Source organism: Oncorhynchus tshawytscha, linkage group LG10, assembly GCF_018296145.1.
Source record: "Oncorhynchus tshawytscha isolate Ot180627B linkage group LG10, Otsh_v2.0, whole genome shotgun sequence".
Lineage (NCBI taxonomy): Eukaryota > Metazoa > Chordata > Actinopteri > Salmoniformes > Salmonidae > Oncorhynchus > Oncorhynchus tshawytscha.
The window spans coordinates 48214135-48234691 of NC_056438.1; positions in this window are offsets into that span (position 1 = coordinate 48214135).

Below are 20557 nucleotides of genomic sequence, written 5' to 3' on the forward strand. Positions count from 1 at the left end.
ATGTCATCACACACCGATTTCTATCAGCAACGAGTCCTTTTTGGGGTATAGGGAATGATGGACACCTCGTGTCCAAAAGGCCGTTTTAGTGTGGGCAGCACCATAGAGGGCTTCCACGATGTTTCTGACATTTTAAAGTAGTCAAAGTAGTGATCTGGGTCGGGATTCCTATGGGTTGCAGCCTCAATGGCGCTGCCACGGGCGCTATAATGGCACAGATATAAAGATGAAGTCCTCTATCTATCTCCGTGGTTTGGTTGAAACAACACTGCTAGTGTGAAAATACACATTTTCTTAATGCGGATTCTCGAATATTGGCATGAAAATCTGTTTCCGATTGAATAGAATCCAAGGCATAACGTGACAGAGAGTCATGATATTTCTATATTTCTATTTTATTGGTCACATACAGTACACGTGTTTAGCAGATGTTATTGCGAGTGTGGCCAAATGCTTGTGCTTCTAGTTCTGACAGTGCAGCAATATCTAACCCTTGTCTTTTCTGTGTGTGATACGATAACATTTTCCACTTGCGGCTTCTCTCTCTCTGCCTGTTTTCTCCTCGGTGCTCAGTGTATTTATTTCTGTCTGCCCATTTCCAGGAATGCATTTTTCGGCTATGTCGCCAAATTGTTTGAATTGTGTGATACCTTGCTTTGGATTGGTGGTCTATTTGGTCAGATTAACTGCTGAAGAACTCAATAAATCTTCAATCATCTTCAATCAAAAAATAAATAATTATACATCGAACGCATTCACTTGTATGGGCGGTGTGGAACGTCTTCCTAGCCACTCTTGACCCAACCCATAGATGTTCAATGGTGCTGTACAGTAGTCGATGAAATCCATGTCCATGTGCTCGTCTTTCTCTCATGTCAGTGGAACGTTCAACAGTGAGCTCATAGGTACAGAATATCCCTGCTGGTCGAACAACAACACGTCCACCAATCACCTCAGCGTGGGACAGCTCACAGAGCACACCTAGGTGGGAGACGTTCCCACGTGGTGTCGCGTTTGTTTGCGCTCCCTTAAAAAAAAGAAGAAGATGTCAACCTCGGGGGCATGGGGCATTCTCAGTGCAGACTCTAATGAAGATCCCTTGGTTCTCTTGGATTCATATAAGAGTGTTCCTATTCCTCAAAACGATCAAATATCTCGATGATTGTTATACAGAAAGGGCAAATTGCATGTAGTCATACAGGTCTATGCTTCATAAAGACACACAACACACACAACAGTTTATTCTGAATTTTCTAAAGGTACCGCTCTTAACATGGAGGTCATCCAAGTACAGCCGTCAGCACAGTACAGCACAGGTGTCAGTCATTCCACAGAGGGTCGAGTGTCTGCAGGTTTTCGCTCCTCCATTGTACTTGATTGATGAATTAAGGTCCCCAATAAGTATGGAACTCCCCACACCTGGTTGTCTAGGTTCTTCATTGAAAGGAAAAAACAAAAAACAAAAACCTGCAGACACTAGGCCACTCCATGGAAGGAGTTTGACACCCCTGCTTTACAGCGTTCTGTAAATATACTCCAGTGACGTCTCAATGTTTTTGATGGGCAGCAGGTGTATTGTCCCCTTCAATGACGGCTGTAGTCAGCCCACCTAGAGAGAGCATCTGTCACCCACTCTACCCTGTCCTGTCAAATCAAATCAAATGTATTTATATAGCCCTTCGTACATCAGCTGATATCTCAAAGTGCTGTACAGAAACCCAGCCTAAAACCTCAAACAGCAAGCAATGCAGGTGTAGAAGCACGGTGGCTAGGAAAAACTCCCTAGAAAGGCCAAAACCTAGGAAGAAACCTAGAGAGGAACCAGGCTATGTGGGTTGGCCAGTCCTCTTCTGGCTGTGCCGGGTGGAGATTATAACAGAACATGGCCAAGATGTTCAAATGTTCATAAATGACCAGCATGGTCCAATAATAATAAGGCAGAACAGTTGAAACTGGAGCAGCAGCACGGCCAGGTGGACTGGGGACAGCAAGGAGTCATCATGTCAGGTAGTCCTGAGGCATGATCCTAGGGCTCAGGTCCTCCAAGAGAGAGAAAGAAAGAGAGAAAGAGATAATTAGAGAGAGCACACTTAAATTCACACAGGACACCGAATAGGACAGGAGAAGTACTCCAGATATAACAAACTGACCCTAGCCCCCCGACACATAAACTACTGCAGCATAAATACTGGAGGCTGAGACAGGAGGGGTCAGGAGACACTGTGGCCCCATCCGAGGACACCCCGGACAGGGCCAAACAGGAAGGATATAACCCCACCCACTTTGCCAAAGCACAGCCCCCACACCACTAGAGGGATATCTTCAACCACCAACTTACCATCCTGAGACAAGGCTGAGTATAGCCCACAAAGATCTCCGCCACGGCACAACCCAAGGGGGGGGGGGGGCAACCCAGACAGGATGATCACATCAGTGACTCAACCCACTCAGGTGACGCACCCCTCCTGTCTCATCAGTGAGGCGATGGCACAAGGAAGGGACACATAGCTAGGGCCAGGAGTTTTCCTGTCCATGTGATCTGACCAGGAAAAACTCCAGGCCTTACAGTATAGTCTGTATAGAGAAAATAGTCAGGATAAAACTCCTGTGCCTACGTATGGCATAGCTATAGATTACATGGAGTGGACATTCCCCTGACCATCATGAAGGTTCCGCTATAGAATTACAACCCAGGGCAAGGAGGTCATGGCTAGGATTACACAGTTCGCAAGTTCAGGCCTCGTAGAGAGAAACTATATAGACCGCGAGGGAGTGTGTGGTGTGTGTGCTTGTTTGGCTGCCTTGTTTTGGTGTTGGTGGACAGCGAAGCTGACCATAAGAACTATCAGACTGTCGCACCATGTCTAAAACTCAATGTCTGGGGATTATACGTATGTGTCAACAACGCCCATTCTGCTTTTTTGCTAAGTGGTGGTGGCCAGTGGGGTTGGCTATTGTCATGGACAGGGCATGCAACACAACATCACACTACACAGTACATCCTCTTCCCCTGCTATTATTCTCTCGCTCTCTCTCTCTCTCTCTCTCTCTCCAGCCTGTTTATAAATTGGTAAGTGCTCTCTCAGTTCCAAAGCAGTTCATTCGCTCAGCGGATTCCGAGTTCATTTTGTCTCATTAGCTTCCTGCAATTGGTCTCTCTCTCTCTTGTGCTTTAGTACAGTGGGAGATACAATGGAAGTTGCAGTCCTGCGTTCAGGGTAGAGCCATCATGTTTGTATGGTTGCATTCAGACGTGTGGCCACTTAACTTACTTACAGCACTAATTCAATCAGGGCCTCTCTCTCCTCTCTCTCCAATGGGAAGCAGTATTGATCCCGTAGAAATACCATAAGCCATAGTTCTCAGACACTATTCAAGAGTGCCCTCATGGAGTCCGACCTCTTCCAAGACCCTCGCCCTCTTTCTCCTTGTCCCGGCTGCTCTCCTCTCATCCTCTTCCAGTCAATCGCTTTCTCTCGATCGACCTTTCCTACACCGTCTCCTCTGTTTCTGCTACTCTCACTGTCTCTTCTGCTTTCCCAGTTCTCTTCCATTTCTCTCCCTCTCTCAACCTCGTCTCTAACTGTCTCTGTGTGTCTGCCTAACCATCTTTTTCCTCTTATTGCCTCTGTTACCTTGTTTGTCTCCTATGACCCTTCTCCTGTCCAGACGGCCCTTTGTGGTTTGATCACTTCTCCTCTTCGTCACTCTACAGAGGTCTGCCATAGAAGAAAAGCTAATGAGGTTTTTGAACTGGAGCCATTGTGAATTATGGATCCACTGATCCACTGACGCTAATATGTTTTCATTTGTCTTGAATATCTGCCGGAAGAGTTTTTGAAATATTTAGAAAAATGGTTTTACTCATAGCTTGACCTGTTCAAAACAGTCACAATTGGCTGAACATTGAGAACCACAATTTCTAGATGCGTGGCTCTTCTATCTTTTATGTCTCAATGATATCTTAGAAGTCTGACCATACATCCTTGTGTCATACTGACCATACGAGAGAGGTATGTGTCAGGTCAGTGGGAAACAACCACATGGCGTGGTCATTCCCAGAAAAACATCAAGCATCAAGGAGCCGCTATTTTTCTCGACTGTTACTAACTTTGCAGTCAATGACGGTTGCATAAGAACTCTGACACCCACTGTACTGTTGATGAAAATGCAGCAACATTTTGGACTCAAAGAAAGAGTTGTCTGACAAAACACTTGGGAATATTACTTCGAACCAGAAAAATATGATTTGTAGACTCCCTGTTTACATGCAAAATCAGGTCATCCCGCAATCAAAAGTATGATGTGAATACATGGCTAGGTTCAGAAGTAAATCCAAATGGGAACATTATGAAATCGCACATCATATGAAATTGCAATAGTAAAATGTTGAGTTAATAGACAGATTCTACAATCTGTACGCTCTTAGAAAAAAGGGTTCCAAAAGGGTTCTTCGGGGGTCCCCATAGGAGAAGCCTTTTTGGTTCCAGGTAGAACTATTTTGGGTTCCATGTAAAACCCTCTGTAGAAAAGGTTTTACATGGATCCAAAAAGGGTTCTACCTGGAACCAAAAGGGTTCTTCAAAGGGTTTTGTTATGGGGACAGCCGAAGAACTGTTTTAAATTCTATATAGCCCCTTTTTTTCTAAGAGTGTAGGCTGTCTACTGTATAGATCAGATCATTTTATATGCTGTCTATTGCTGTCTTTCGACCTCAAGGTCAAGTGCAGGCTCTGTTGTGGCTGTTGTCATAGATACTGAATTCTAGCGACTTGCCATTAACTGGGTAGACGCAGCCAAGGTAAACTTGTCATTAATTGATTGTTTGCAGATGAGTGTCCCAGAGGATGGGTGGGGTTAATACACAACCTTCTAGCAATCCAAAGGTTGCATGTTCAAGTCGTGTCAGGGACAACTGTTTTATATCAGCTAACTCTTCCCTTAACCCTTGTTCTAAGCTTAACCCATTTCACCTAACCTGCTACGTAAATTATCCTAACCTTTGTCGTTAGTTCCCATTATCACCAATGTAAATTCTCCTCATAATTTTCCTTTGTTGTCACAGCGCAACAAGCAATTTGGTCTCAGCGGAAGACGTATAATACTATACGTCCCCCAAATCATATTATAATGTAAATCATCCAATTTGTATGCTATTGGATGTCTGGGTAAGACGTATGATATGTTCTATAATTCGTATGATATTGTACAGCCGCTATTCCATTCATAATGTAACCTAACGTAACGAACTATATAAAACGGAGTGTCAGATTTACATACAGAATAATACAAATTGCCCTGAAACCACATTACAGACACAGGTCCTTGTGACTTCTGAGAGTTCTTTCATTACAACTCTGTATAGCCTATGACCTAGCACCTTGTACCTATTACAAGTTTTAGCTGCTGTCAGCAAAAACAAACTTCTCACCTACCTGACTTTCAACACTGTCAAAACATTGAGATATTTTTCAAGTTATAATTTGACATGAGCTCAGTATACCTCAACACTCAGAGCATGGATACACCAATGATATGTTTACGGGATAGACAGATGAGAACGCTCTGCTGCGTTGACGTTTATGTGAAAGTGCAGACTGGAGAATTATTCATGAGAATATGTCCATGATGCCTATATAGATGGCTGATGTACACTTTATATAGCCAATAATAACTCCTGGATATTGGAACACAATGCACAAAGAGAGTTTTTGACAACTTACATCTTCTACTGGAGATCGCGAAGACGCCCTGGAGCCTGAAAAATTACGAGAGGAAATGCCCGGAGGCGGCGTCGAGATCGTAAACAAAGGCGAGGGAAGCGGGGTGGCCTCCGGGCTAGGCAAAAGTTAACCCCACATCGGCTTTCATTACCTAGCCCTTTCCTCACTAACGTCCGGTCTCTGGTGAACAAAATGGACAAAATATGATTAAGAATCATCTCACAAAAAAGGATTATGGATTGCAACAACATAATTTTCACGGAAACGTGGCTAAACAACAGCATACCCGACAACGATATTGGGCTAGAGGGGTGCGACGTCTTCAGGGCTGATCGTATGGCTGAGGACTCTGTTAGGACCAGAGGAGGTGGCCTGTGCATTTATGTAAACAAAGCAGGGTGTACAGACCGTAACAAAATGGGGTGTCACTGCTCAACCAATCTGGAGTGATTAGGTGCAGGCCTTTCTACTTGCCTCGGGAGCTTACATCCATTGTTGTTACTGCAGCCTATATACCTCCGGATGCTAATGCTAAACTAGCAATGAAAGAACTGCAGGTTGCTATTAGCAAACAGCAAACTTGCAGGGGATTTTAACCACTCAAATCTGAAAACTGTTTTTCCCAAATTCCACCAGAATGTTTCCTGCCCCACTAGAGGAGAGAATACACTAGACCACGTGTATACAAACATTCCGGAGGCTTACAAAGCCATTCCCCTCCCCCATCTGGGACAATCTGATCACCTTTCACTGTTCCAACTCCCCAAGTATTTACCCCTCATTAAACGCGTGAAACCATCAGCGAGGACGGTCAAAGTGTGTCCAGAGGGGTCAGACTCATTACTACAGCACCAGTTTCAACGCACAGACTGGAGATTGTTTGCTACTTACGCCACGTGAGTGGCTGGTGGTCCTGATGGTGTCCCCGCTCGTGTGCTCAGAGCATGTGCTGGGCAGCTGGCCGAGGTCTTCACTGACATTTTCAACCTATAACTGGCCCAGGTGGTTGTCCCCACGTGCTTCAAGACCACAACCATTTTCCCAGTGCTGAAGCAGTCGACCGCATCAAGCCTGAATGACTTCCGACCTGTTGCACTCACCCCCACGATCATGAAGTGCTTCGAAAGACTGGTTTGGGCCTACCTTAACTGCTTCCCTCCAACACTGGATCCCCACCAGTTTGCCTACCAACCGAACAGGTCTACAGGGGACGCCATCTCCACAGCTTTACACTCTGCCCTTAACCACCTGGACAAAACCGACACCTATGTGAGAATGTTGTTCATAGACTTTAGCTCAGCATTCAATACGGTCATTCCCCCTAGGCTGGCCACCAAACTCCATGACCTAGGGATCAGCCCCTCTATCTGTAACTGGACTTTGGACTTCCTAACCAACAGACCCCAGTCTGTCAGGTTAGACAACTTCACTTACTCAACCCTGAACCTGAATACCGGTGTGCCACAGGGCTGTATGCTGAGCCCCCTCCTGTATTCCCGCTTCACCTACGACTGCGTTCCTGTACACGGTTCAAACACCATCGTTACCAGACGACACCACGTGTTAGGCCCGATCAGTGACAATGCCTACAGGGAGGAGGTCAAGCACCTGGCTGCATGGTGCTCTGACAACAACCTGGCCCTCAATGCAAAGAAAATCAAGGAGCTCATTGTGGATTACAGGAGGTCTAAAAGCTGCAGCCACGCCCCAGTTCTCATTGATGGCACTGAGGTGGAGCGTGTGCCCAGCTTCAAATTGCTGGGTGTCTACATCTCCGATGACCTCTACTGGACCCTCAACACCTCAACCCTGGTGAAAAAGGTGCAGCAGCGCCTGTACCTTTTGAGGAGGCTGAAGAAGGCCTGCCCGTCTCCCAAGATCCTGGTGAACTTTTACTGCTGCACGGTCGAGAGCATTCTGACTAACTGCGCCACAGTGTGGTATGGCGGATGCTCCGTGGCCGACCGGAAGGCCCTGCAATGGGTGGTGAAAACCGCCCAGCACATCACTGGTGCCCAGCTCCCTGCCATTGTAGACCTCCAGGGAAAGCGGTGTCGGCATAGCAGGCTCAATAGCAGGCTCACTAACAGTTTCTTCCAGCTACTGTAACCCTGCTGAACTCTGTGACACGGCACTAGCCCTATCCACCCGCCCACAGCTTAGTGCAGCCTCTCAGGGACCTTGTTGCACACTCTTCATGGTACTACTGGACTCTGACATTGCTTGCAAAGTCTGATTAAGGACATTATTCAGTTGTACATGTACATGTCTACCTCGGTAACCTCATTGCTGCTATCCCTGCATTTCAGTTGCATGCCTCCTTGCACTTTCAATTTGCCGGGAAAGACCGACGACCTGGAATCCTTAGGAAGTAAAATACCAGAAATGTATATTTAAAAATGTCTATGAATACGGTGGTCCCCATTTCAATTCATTTGTCCAGTTCTATCAAATTGCTTGTGTTATACCCTTATGACTATAAACACAGCTGATCCGATAATCGTGATACTTTAGGTGCTTTATTATCATATTGACCAGCAGGTGGCAGTATGATACATCTCATCTAACACTGGAAATGAACACTGATCCAATGAGTATGGATGGCAAAACACAGCCAGTCTTTCTTTTAAATGACACCAGAGAGGAAGAGGCGAAACAGAGGCAGAAGACCTCTTAAAATCTTTGTCGCCAATCCACTCAGCATGGGTGAATGAATAGAGCAGGGATAGTCAACTCCCGTTCTGCAGAGGGCCGAAACAATCCTGTTTATTTCTCTGTTTCTAATAAGGAGCTGATTCAGACCTGGGACACTAGGCAAGAAAACTCGGTGGCCAATCAGTGACATGAAAGAAAAAAGAAAAGAAAATCAAAAGCCTGGACTAGAAAAGAAGGCTTCAATTGTGTCCATAGGAGAACCCTCTGCAAAATAGTGGAACCTTTTCACCACTAAAATGTTCTATGTAGAACCTTTTTCACCACCAAAGCTTCTACCTGGAACCAAAAAGAGTTATCCTATGGGAACAAACAAATAACCTTTTTTTGTAAAGGTGTACAGCATAACACTCTAATTTAGTGACACTGATTTGAAATGGGACAACATAATCTACCAGGGGAGACAGATTGTTGGCAGCCTGGTAGCTACAGCTACATCCTCCCTCTCTGTCTGTGGATCAGCCTGTCAATTCTGACACCTTCTGATGAGAATGTCTCACCCTTGTTGTTGACTGTTCTGGGTTCAGCCGAGCTGATATCAAATGGGGTTAACCCCTGGGATTAGAGCAGTGGAGGCTGCTGAGGGGAGGATGGCTCAAACAAATAGATGTATTTGATGTATTTGATACCATTCCACTTATTCCGCTCCAGCCATTACCGCAAGCCCGTCCTCCCCAATTAAGCTGCCACCAACCTCCTGTGGATTACAGCCTCTGGCTACAGGGCGGAGCGGGGTTCATTTGGGATTGCCTGGAGGTTGAATATTAACCACTAGGCAACCACAGACTCGATACAGAGATCGGGTTTATACTGTGTTCTCTGCAGTGGAGAACCTTAATCTGACATCTAATCAACTCAGAACTACTTACTCACGCATGTATATGCATACTGTACTGTATTGAATAGTCATGCACTCTCACTCTCTCAACTGTCTTGGTCTCTGCACACTCGCACACAGACATATGCAGGAAGGCAAGCACGCACGTACATGCTTATCCATGCAAACACGCACACACACGCGCACACACACATGCAAACACACACCCCCACACATACATGCATGCATTTCAGCCTTGATATCTGAGTTTCTGATTGGTCCAGATGTGGGTGTTTGTGTGTGTGCATGTGCTAGCTTGTGCCCGTGCATCCATGCACACACTTGTGTGTGTGTGTGTGTGTGTGTGTGTGTGTGTGTTCATATGTACTGTGTGTCAGTGCGTGTGTTTGTAAGTGTGTGTGAGCTTTTTGAGTTGACTGCTCCAGCTTGCTGAGCTCACACTGTCTACATGCCATGGTTGCCATGGTGAATTTCTACACGGGCAATCAAGGATTGCATGTTCTGCAGTGCCCTCCACTGTGTCAAGCAGCTTACTGTGGAGAGACCCACAGGAAGAGAAAATCAGGAGAGGCCTTTATTAAAAATGTTTAAAAAAAACAGCAGTCAGCCTCTTCCCTACAGATGCAGTGTTATTGGAAACATCCAACTGTGACACCACAGCCTGATTGTCAGCTTTCTGACTCGTTGGACACCAACATGTTACAATATGTCCAAATAGTGACATTAAACCATTGTTGTTTGTGTCGCCTACGCTGACATATATTAGTTTACAAGTCTGGACATGTCCATAATGTCGCCTGTATAATTTTATCATTACCAACAGTTGATTACTATTTGACCATGCTGGTCATTTATGAACATTTGAACATCTTGGCCATGTTCTGTTATAATCTCCACCCGGCACAGCCAGAAGAGGACTGGCCACCCCTCATAGCATGGTTCCTCGCTAGGTTTCTTCCTAGGTTTTGGCCTTTCTAGGGAGTTTTTCCTAGCCACCGTGCTTCTACACCTGCATTGCTTGCTGTTTGGGGTTTTAAGGCTGGGTTTCTGTACAGCACTTTGAGATATCAGCTGATGTACGAAGGGCTATATAAATACATTTGATTTGATTTGATTTTGCAGTGGTTTGTAAGTGAGGAGTTATTATAGTGTGTTATAATGGGCTAGTATAGTAGGCTAAAGGCAGTACTATAGCATTATAAACCATGTAATGTGTTTTAAGCTCTCAAAATGTTTACGTTTGAACATTCTGTGAAGTGATTTCAGTTTTTAATGTTGAGGCCTGAGTTTAAATTAATAGGGATACAACAAGTTTATACAGATGTCAGATCTTAATTGGTGCAAATTTGCTAAAACAGGAAAATAATCCTGCCGCAACAAGAAATGTGGACTATAATTAATCCCCAAAAATGTAACTCCCTTTTTCAATCTTGTCTCATGGTTGCAACTCCCCAACGGGCTCAGGAGAGGCAAAGGTGGAGTCATGCGTCCTCCGAAACATGACCCTCCTAACCGCGCTCCTTGACACACGCCAGCAAAATTCAGAAGCCAGCCACACCAATGTGTCGGAGGAAACACTATTCAACTGATGACCTGGGTCAGCCTGCAGGCACCCGGCCTACCACAAGGAGACGCTAGAGCACAACGAGCCAACCAGCCAAGTAAAGCCCCCAGGCCAAACCCTCCCCTAACCCGGATAATTGTGCACCGTCTTATGGGACTCCTGGCCAATGCCAGTTGTGGCACTGCCCGGGAATGAACCTGGGTCTGTAGTAACACCTCTAGCACTGCAATGCAGTGCCTTAGACCGCTGTGCCACGGGAGGCCATTAATATACATTTTTGTAGGGGTTAAAATTACAAACTTTAGAAGCCTTTTTAAACACAAATACACTATAAGTTTTAATTTCATGCTTTGCAGGAAAATTCTCAGCAAGAAAAGAGTGGTCAAATTAAGATCCAACATCTGTAGTTTATAAAGTATGATTGGTAGCAAAAGCATGTGTTGAAGCAATCTACTGTATGTTGAATCAGTCTGCACATTTCAACGTTGGGTTGGTGTTTGTAGTACGTTTCAAGGGCAGTGGCGGATCCAATTTTAACATTTGAAGTGTATTTATATGTGAAATGGCTAGCTAGTTAGCGGGGTACGCGCTAATAGCGTTTCAAAGTCACTGGCTCTGAGACTTGGAGTAGTTGTTCCCCTTGCTCTGCATGGGTAACGCTGCTTAGAGGGTGGCTGTTGTCGATGTGTTCCTGGTTCAAGCCCAGGTAGGACCGAGGAGAGGGATGGAAGCTATACTGTTATACTGGCAATACTAAAGTGCCTATAAGAACATCCAATAGTCTAAGGTATATGAAATACAAATGGTATATAGAGAAATAGTCCTATAATTCCTATAATAACTACAACCTAAATCTTCTTACCTGGGAATATTGAAGACTTGTGTTAAAAGGAACCACCAGCTTTCATATGTTCTCATGTTCTGAGCAAGGAACTTAAACGTTAGCTTTCTTACATGGCACATATTGCACTTTTACTTTCTTCTCCAACACTTTGTTTTTGCATTATTTAAACTAAATTGAACATGTTTCATTATTTATTTGAGGTTAAATAGATTTTATTGATATATTATATTAAGTTAAAATAAGTGTTCATTCAGTATTGTTGTAATTGTCATTATTACAAATACATCTTTAAAAATCGGCCGATTAATCGGTAACAGCCTTTTTTTATCCTCCAATAATCGGTATCGGTATCGGCGTTGAAAAATCATAATCGGTCGACCTCTACTCAAGAGTTGTGGCAAATCCCCAAATCTCCCATTATAACCTATGAAGTGTTTATGCATATTTTAAAGTGTTATAGTTAAACAGTATAATGGTATCAAAAAGCTGTATAAAAGCACACTATTCCAGATTGATCTGCATATTTTGAAGTATGACTGGCTTTTCAAGCTTAAACTATCACGTTTCAGGTATGACCCAGATGCAGACAGTGTTGAAGAAACAAAAGTTTATTTTTATTTATTTTTTATTTGACCTTTATTTAACCAGGTAGGCAAGTTGAGAACAAGTTCTCATTTACAATTGCGACCTGGCCAAGATAAAGCAAAGCAGTTCGACAGATACAACGACACAGAGTTACACATGGAGTAAAACAAACATACAGTCAATAATACAGTATAAACAAGTCTATATACAATGTGAGCAAATGAGGTGAGAAGGGAGGTAAAGGCAAAAAAGGCCATGGTGGCAAAGTAAATACAATATAGCAAGTAAAACACTGGAATGGTAGTTTTGCAATGGAAGAATGTGCAAAGTAGAAATAAAAATAATGGGGTGCAAAGGAGCAAAATAAATAAATAAATAAAAATTAAATACAGTTGGGAAAGAGGTAGTTGTTTGGGCTAAATTATAGGTGGGCTATGTACAGGTGCAGTAATCTGTGAGCTGCTCTGACAGTTGGTGCTTAAAGCAAGTGAGGGAGATAAGTGTTTCCAGTTTCAGAGATTTTTGTAGTTCGTTCCAGTCATTGGCAGCAGAGAACTGGAAGGAGAGGCCCAAAGAAAGAATTGGTTTGGGGGTGACTAGAGAGATATACCTGCTGGAGCGTGTGCTACAGGTGGGAGATGCTATGGTGACCAGCGAGCTGAGATAAGGGGGACTTTACCTAGCAGGGTCTTGTAGATGACATGGAGCCAGTGGGTTTGGCGAGCGAGGGCCAGCCAACGAGAGCGTACAGGTCGCAATGGTGGGTAGTATATGGGACTTTGGTGACAAAACGGATTGCACTGTGATAGACTGCATCCAATTTGTTGAGTAGGGTATTGGAGGCTATTTTGTAAATGACATCGCCAAAGTCGAGGATTGGTAGGATGGTCAGTTTTACAAGGGTATGTTTGGCAGCATGAGTGAAGGACGCTTTGTTGCGAAATAGGAAGCCAATTCTAGATTTAACTTTGGATTGGAGATGTTTGATATGGGTCTGGAAGGAGAGTTTACAGTCTAACCAGACATCTAAGTATTTGTAGTTGTCCACATATTCTAAGTCAGAGCCGTCCAGAGTAGTGATGTTGGACAGGCGGGTAGGTGCAGGTAGCGATCGGTTGAAGAGCATGCATTTAGTTTTACTTGTATTTAAGAGCAATTGGAGGCCACGGAAGGAGAGTTGTATGGCATTGAAGCTTGCCTGGAGGGTTGTTAACACAGTGTCAAAGAAGGGCCGGAAGTATACAGAATGGTGTCGTCTGCGTAGAGGTGGATCAGAGACTCACCAGCAGCAAGAGCGACCTCATTGATGTATACAGAGAAGAGAGTCGGTCCAAGAATTGAACCCTGTGGCACCCCCATAGAGACTGCCAGAGGTCCGGACAGCAGACCCTCCGATTTGACACACTGAACTCTATCAGAGAAGTAGTTGGTGAACCAGGCGAGGCAATCATTTGAGAAACCAAGGCTGTCGAGTCTGCCGATGAGGATGTGGTGATTGACAGAGTCGAAAGCCTTGGCCAGATCAATGAATACGGCTGCACAGTAATGTTTCTTATCGATGGCGGTTAAGATATCGTTTAGGACCTTGAGCGTGGCTGAGGTGCACCCATGACCAGCTCTGAAACCAGATTGCATAGCAGAAAAGGTATGGTGAGATTCAAATGGTCGGTAATCTGTTTGTTGACTTGGCTTTCAAAGACCTTAGAAAGGCACGGTAGGATAGATATAGGTCTGTAGCAGTTTGGGTCAAGAGTGTCCCCCCTTTGAAGAGGGGATGACCGCAGCTGCTTTCCAATCTTTGGGAATCTCAGACGACACGAAAGAGAGGTTGAACAGGCTAGTAATAGGGGTGGCAACAATTTCGGCAGATAATTTTAGAAAGAAAGGGTCCAGATTGTCTAGCCCGGCTGATTTGTAGGGGTCCAGATTTTGCAGCTCTTTCAGAACATCAGCTGAATGGATTTGGGAGAAGGAGAAATGGGGAAGGCTTGGGCGAGTTACTGTTGGGGGTGCAGTGCTGTTGACCGGGGTAAGAGTAGCCAGGTGGAAAGCATGGCTAGCCGTAGAAAAATGCTTATTGAAATTCTCAATTATGGTGGATTTATCAGTGGTGACAGTGTTTCCTATCTTCAGTGCAGTGGGCAGCTGGGAGGAGGTGTTCTTATTCTCCATGGACTTTACAGTGTCCCAGAACTTTTTTGAGTTAGTGTTGCAGGAAGCAAATTTCTGCTTGAAAAAGCTAGCCTTGGCTTTTCTAACTGCCTGTGTATAATGGTTTCTAGCTTCCCTGAACAGCTGCATATCACGGGGGGCTGTTCGATGCTAATGCAGAACGCCATAGGATGTGGCAGGCAGGGGTAAATAATCTAGAGAGGGTGCAAAGAGTCCAGAACGGCAGGCAGTCTCAGGGTCAGGACAGGCAGGGGTCAATAATCCAGTTAGGTGGGGCAAGGTACAGAACGGCAGGCAGGGTCAGGCTCAGGGTCAGGGTCAGGGTCATGTTCAGGGCAGGCAGAACGGTCAAAACCGGAAAGGACTAGAAAACAGGTGCAAGAAACCGGTAGGAGCAGGGGAACAAACACTGGTAGGTTTCACAAACAAAACGAACTGGCAACAGACAAACAGAGAACACAGGTATACATACATAGGGGATAATGGGGAAGATGGGCGACACCTGGAGGGGGTGGAGACAAGCACAAAGACAGGTGAAACAGATCAGGGTGTGACATAAACAGTTGAAGACTAGTTACGGTCCAAACTTTTACTATGTTTAGCTATGGACATTGAAATGGGATTGGGAATCATGCAAGTATGGTGGAAGTGTGAAAGCAAGAGCAACTTTAGAAATCCGACATACTTCTTCTTATTCTCTTTCCACTGCCACCTGTAGCATCAAAAATGTTTTGATAAGCAACCTGAAGACAGTCTGCCTGCACATTTGAAAGTTGTTTTGTTGTAGGTAGCTTTTACATTTTTGGCGCTATACAGGTGGCAGTGGAAAGAGAATAACCAGAAGTATGTCGGATTTCTAAAGTTGCTCTTGCTATCAGCAAGCACATTTAAATATAATTCTTAAACAAAGCAATGGTAGGGGCCTAAAGGGTGACTAACTGACTTTATTTACATATCTCAATATTCCCTTCCAAAATCAGTCATCATACTTATTTTAAGACAACTTTCATCCTTCTTTGAACAGAGTTAAAGGTCTGGAAAAACACCTTCATAGTCCTCATACAAATCTGCATCCCAGAACTTCTGAAACTGGTGATTATCATCATGACTACTTCCGACAGTAGCTGCTGCATTGTCTCTAAACAATGCTGATAGATTGGATTTGAAATATACCGGAAGATCCTCAGATCCTCTCTTACTCCCTTTAAAGATTAGATCCGTTGACATAGATGCTTCACACACCGCGCACATAGCGTTACCTCTTGGCAGGCTCCCTCCACGTACCTTGAAAGAGAAGGGGATCTGAAATCCATTGTGGTAACTGATTTCCTATACAACAACAGCCTTGTCATTTTAGGGGCAGCTTGAAACAGAAGTCATCCTCCCAGGAAGTAGTTGATCATGGTGCTGATGACGGGCATCACCTCTTCTTCGTCACCCGCTAGAAGGATCGTCTGCTTGGGCTTCGAGATCTGCTCTCCAAACCTGTGGCTGGCTACTTTCTTTACCAACTCAACTGATGGAGCCCTAGAGTGCTTCAGTTCACTCTTTTACAACTTCAGCCAATCGTTTGGTCTTTGGGTGAGTGACAACCACGTCTTTTCCACTTGCTGATTCCAGCTTCCCCACAATCACTGTTGTCAGTTCTGTCACATGCTGTGGGCTTCTCACGTGCTGTGGGCTTCTCACATGCTGTGGGCTTTTCACGTGCTGTGGGCTTCTCACGTGCTGTGGGAATCTTGAAATGCTCATAATTTTTTAATCCTCCCTCATAAAGGTAAATGCTGGCTCCTTCTTGTTTCTTGTTGGGAATGGGGGGGCAAAGGGGAACGTGTGTGTTTCTCCTTTTTGTTAAGACTCAGAGAAATAATTTGGTCCATCACCAAGGTCCATCGTCGAAACTCTCTGGTGGGATGAATGGAACAAATAGTTGACATTAGGCCACTCCTGAACACTCACTGCTTGAGTTCCAGCACCTGTTATAGAATATTGGCATGAAAATATTGTAATTTGCGGCACATAAATATAAAGACTACTGGCACCCAAAATAAGTGCTGGCACTGCACCTATTTCACTTCAAGCACTTTATACTTCATTGACAGTTAGAGTTTGCACGCTGGGGTTTTAATAAGAGTGGAAACTTCACCATTTCCAACGTCTGTGTAATACTGCACAAGCAAAGGACTGTAGTTTGTGGTAGTTAATGATTGAGCAAAGTCATGGAATTTGGCACATTGCACTTTGACAAGGGTTCGCTGCCACACTGATGCTATATCAGCCCAGCCAAGAAACAACCTCTAGCCCCATCGGCACTTGTGATCTCAAATGATTTCATAGGTGTGACTTGTTTGACCAACATGGTGAAAATTCCACAGGGCTATCACAGAGGTCAAGGGGAAAACACCAACAGCCAACATTTATAATCACATGAATCAAACTGCGGTGGGAAGATTCTTGTCACTTAGGGGTCATTAATTATCATGAAGTTAAGTGAATGTGTTAGAAAATGTAGCTTTCGTCGTTCTGATACAGCCCAAATCAAATCAAATCAAATGTATTTGTCACATACACATGGTTAGCAGATGTTAATGTGAGTGTAGCGAAATGCTTGTGCTTCTAGTTTCTGACAATGCAGTAATAACCAACAAGTAATCTAGCTAACAATTCCAAAACTACTACCTTATAGACACAAGTGTAAGGGGATAAAGAATATGTACATAAAGATATATGAATGAGTGATGGTAGAGAGCGGCATAGGCAAGATACAGTAGATGGTATTGAGTGCAGTTTATACATATGAGATGAGTATGTAAACAAAGTGGCATAGTTAAAGTGGCTAGTGATACATGTATTACATAAAGATCCAGTAGATGACATAGAGTACAGTATATACGTATACATATGAGATGAATAATGTAGGGTATGTAAACATTATATTAGGTAGCATTGTTTAAAGTGGCTAGTGATATATTTTACATCATTTCCCATCAATTCCCACTATTAAAGTGGCTGGAGTTGAGTCAGTGTGTTGGCAGCAGCCACTCAATGTTAGTGGTGGCTGTTTAACAGTCTGATGGCCTTGAGATAGAAGCTGTTTTTCAGTCTCTCGGTCCCAGCTTTGATGCACCTGTACTGACCTCGCCTTCTGGATGATAATTGGGTGAACAGGCAGTGGCTCGGATGGTTGTTGTCCTTGATGGTCTTTATGGCCTTCCTGTGACATCGGGTGGTGTAGGTGTCCTGGAGGGCAGGTAGTTTGCCCCTGGTGATGCGTTGTGCAGACCTCACTACCCTCTGGAGAGCCTTACGGTTGAGGGCGGAGCAGTTGCCGTACCAGGCGGTGATACAGCCTGACAGGATGCTCTCGATTGTGCATCTGTAGAAGTTTGTGAGTGCTTTTGGTGACAAGCCGAATTTCTTCAGCCTCCTGAGGTGGAAGAGGCGCTGCTGCGCCTTCTTCACGATGCTGTCTGTGTGGGTGGACCAATTCAGTTTGTCTGTGATGTGTACGCCGAGGAACTTAAAACTTACTACCCTCTCCACTACTGTTCCATCGATGTGGATAGGGGGGTGTTCCCTCTGCTGTTTCCTGAAGTCCACAATCATCTCCTTAGTTTTGTTGACGTTGAGTGTGAGGTTATTTTCCTGACACCACACTCCGAGGGCCCTCACCTCCTCCCTGTAGGCCGTCTCGTCGTTGTTGGTAATCAAGCCTACCACTGTTGTGTTGTCCGCAAACTTGATGATTGAGTTGGAGGCGTGCGTGGCCACGCAGTCGTGGGTGAACAGGGAGTACAGGAGAGATCAAACACGGGTCTGTAGTGACCCCTATAGCACTGCCTTAGACCGCTGCGCCACTCGGGAGGCCGAGTAAGACAATGTATTCTCTCTGCCCTGGACAATAGCCCTGACCGCCATGGGTCAACCTGCTATTCTTCTGTAAAGGAAAGAGATATGTCTACGGTGAATGTACTATTTAGGCACCTGAGCTGAGCCATAAGGGAGACGAGGCATCTACCACCCCACTACCACTATCAGATTAGGGGGTCAATGTAACCTGTGTAACCTATGTTTTCTGTCCCCCCACGTTGGTTCTGAAATCACCCACTAATTAACTCATCATTTTCTGCAGCCTGCCTGGCTGTACAGTATACCTACAGTCAGTCAATCGACTGCTCTTCCCTCTGCCAGCCTCTAGCTGACTCGACGGTTAACCAGTCAGCTTTTAGTGAATCTTTGTTTTCATTTCAACAATTTACTCTGTGAGGTGCTTAGATGCCTTGCTGAAGATTGATGAGGGGAAAAAATATCCACTCTGGCTGGTATGCTTGATCCATTTTTGCTGCAGCTCTCTGCCCCCCTGATTGCTGAATCATTAACCCATATGTTTAACCTGACGATTATATCTGGTACTATTCCCAAGGTTAGGAATGCGGCCTATGTAATAATAATAATGATAAAGGTGGTGACCCTTGTGACCTAAATAACTATCGACCTATTTCTAAGCTTTCTTGCCTAGCTAAAATATTAGAACTCATGAATAATTCTCAGCTAAGATCTTTCTTATCTTCTAAATGTAACGGTTCTCTTGTGGTGAAGGAGAGTCGGACCAAAATGCAGCGTGTAGTTTGCGAACCATGTTTATTAAACTGAAGCAACACGAATCTAAATACAAACACTACAAAACGTAACGAAAACCAAAACAGCCTAATACTGGTGCACATACACACAGACCAAGGACATCAAGACACTATGGACAATCACCCACAAAACCCAACACAAAACTGGCTACCTAAATATGGTTCCCAATCAGAGACAATGACTAACACCTGCCTCTGATTGAGAACCATATCAGGCCAAACATAGAAATAGACAAACCAGACACACAACATAGAATGCCCACCCAGCTCACGTCCTGACCAACACTAAAACAAGGAAAACACATACGAACGATGGTCAGACCGTGACACTAAATGTATTCTTGTACATCAATCGGGTTTTTAGACCAGGTCACAGCACTATCCCTGCTGCATCCCTAGTTATAAATGATGTGGTTAACTGTATGGATCAAAGGCAACTGTCACGCCCTGGTCTTAGTATTTTGTGTTTTCTTTATTTATTTGGTCAGGCCAGGGTGTGACATGGGTTTATTTTGTGGTGTGTTTGTGTATTTGGGTTTTTCGTAGGTTTTGGGATTGTGGCTTAGTGAGGAGTTCTAGCAAAGTCTATGGTTGCCTGAGGCGGTTCTCAATCAGAGGCAGGTGATTCTCGTTGTCTCTGATTGGGAACCATATTTAGGCAGCCATATTCTTTGTGTGTTTCGTGGGTGATTGTTCCTGTCTTTGTGTTAGTTGTCACAAGATAGGCTGTATAGGTTTTCACATTCTTTTTTTTGGGGGTATTGTTCGTGTTTTTTCGTTATTAAACATGTATCGTATTAACCACGCTGCATTTTGGTCCGCTCCTCTTTCAACAGACGAACGCCGTAACAGCAACATTGTGCTGCTGTCTTCATGGACCTGTCAAAGGCTTTTGACACTGTTGATCACTCACTGCTAATTCAGCGGCTTTCCTCTATTGGCCAAGACCAGGCTGCATGTAACTGGTTTAAAAATGACTTGATACATAGAACGCAATGTGTATCTACTGGTGGTGTTAAATCCAGGTTTCCTGGATATTATTAAATGTCCTGTACCTTTTACTGTTTACATTAGAAATATTGACTTGTCTGTAAAATATATGCACCTGTACTTGTATGTCGATGATACTGTTGTATATGCTACTGCCCCCACGATTGATAAGGCTCTATCTGAACTACAGTCTGCCTTCATTGTACTACAGAAAAAAACTTTATATGCCTTGATGACAGCTTTGCACACTCTCTCTTTGCACATTCTCTCAACCAGCTTCACCTGGAATGCTTTTCCAACAGTCTTGAAGGAGTTCCCACATATGCTGAACACTTGTTGGTTTCTTTTCCTTCACTCTGCGATCCAAGTCATCCCAAACCATCTCAATTGTTTGAGGTCGGGTGATTGTGGAGGCCAGGTCATCTGATGCAGCACTCCATCACTCTCCTTCTTGGTCAAATAGCCCTAACACAGCCTGGAAATGTGTTG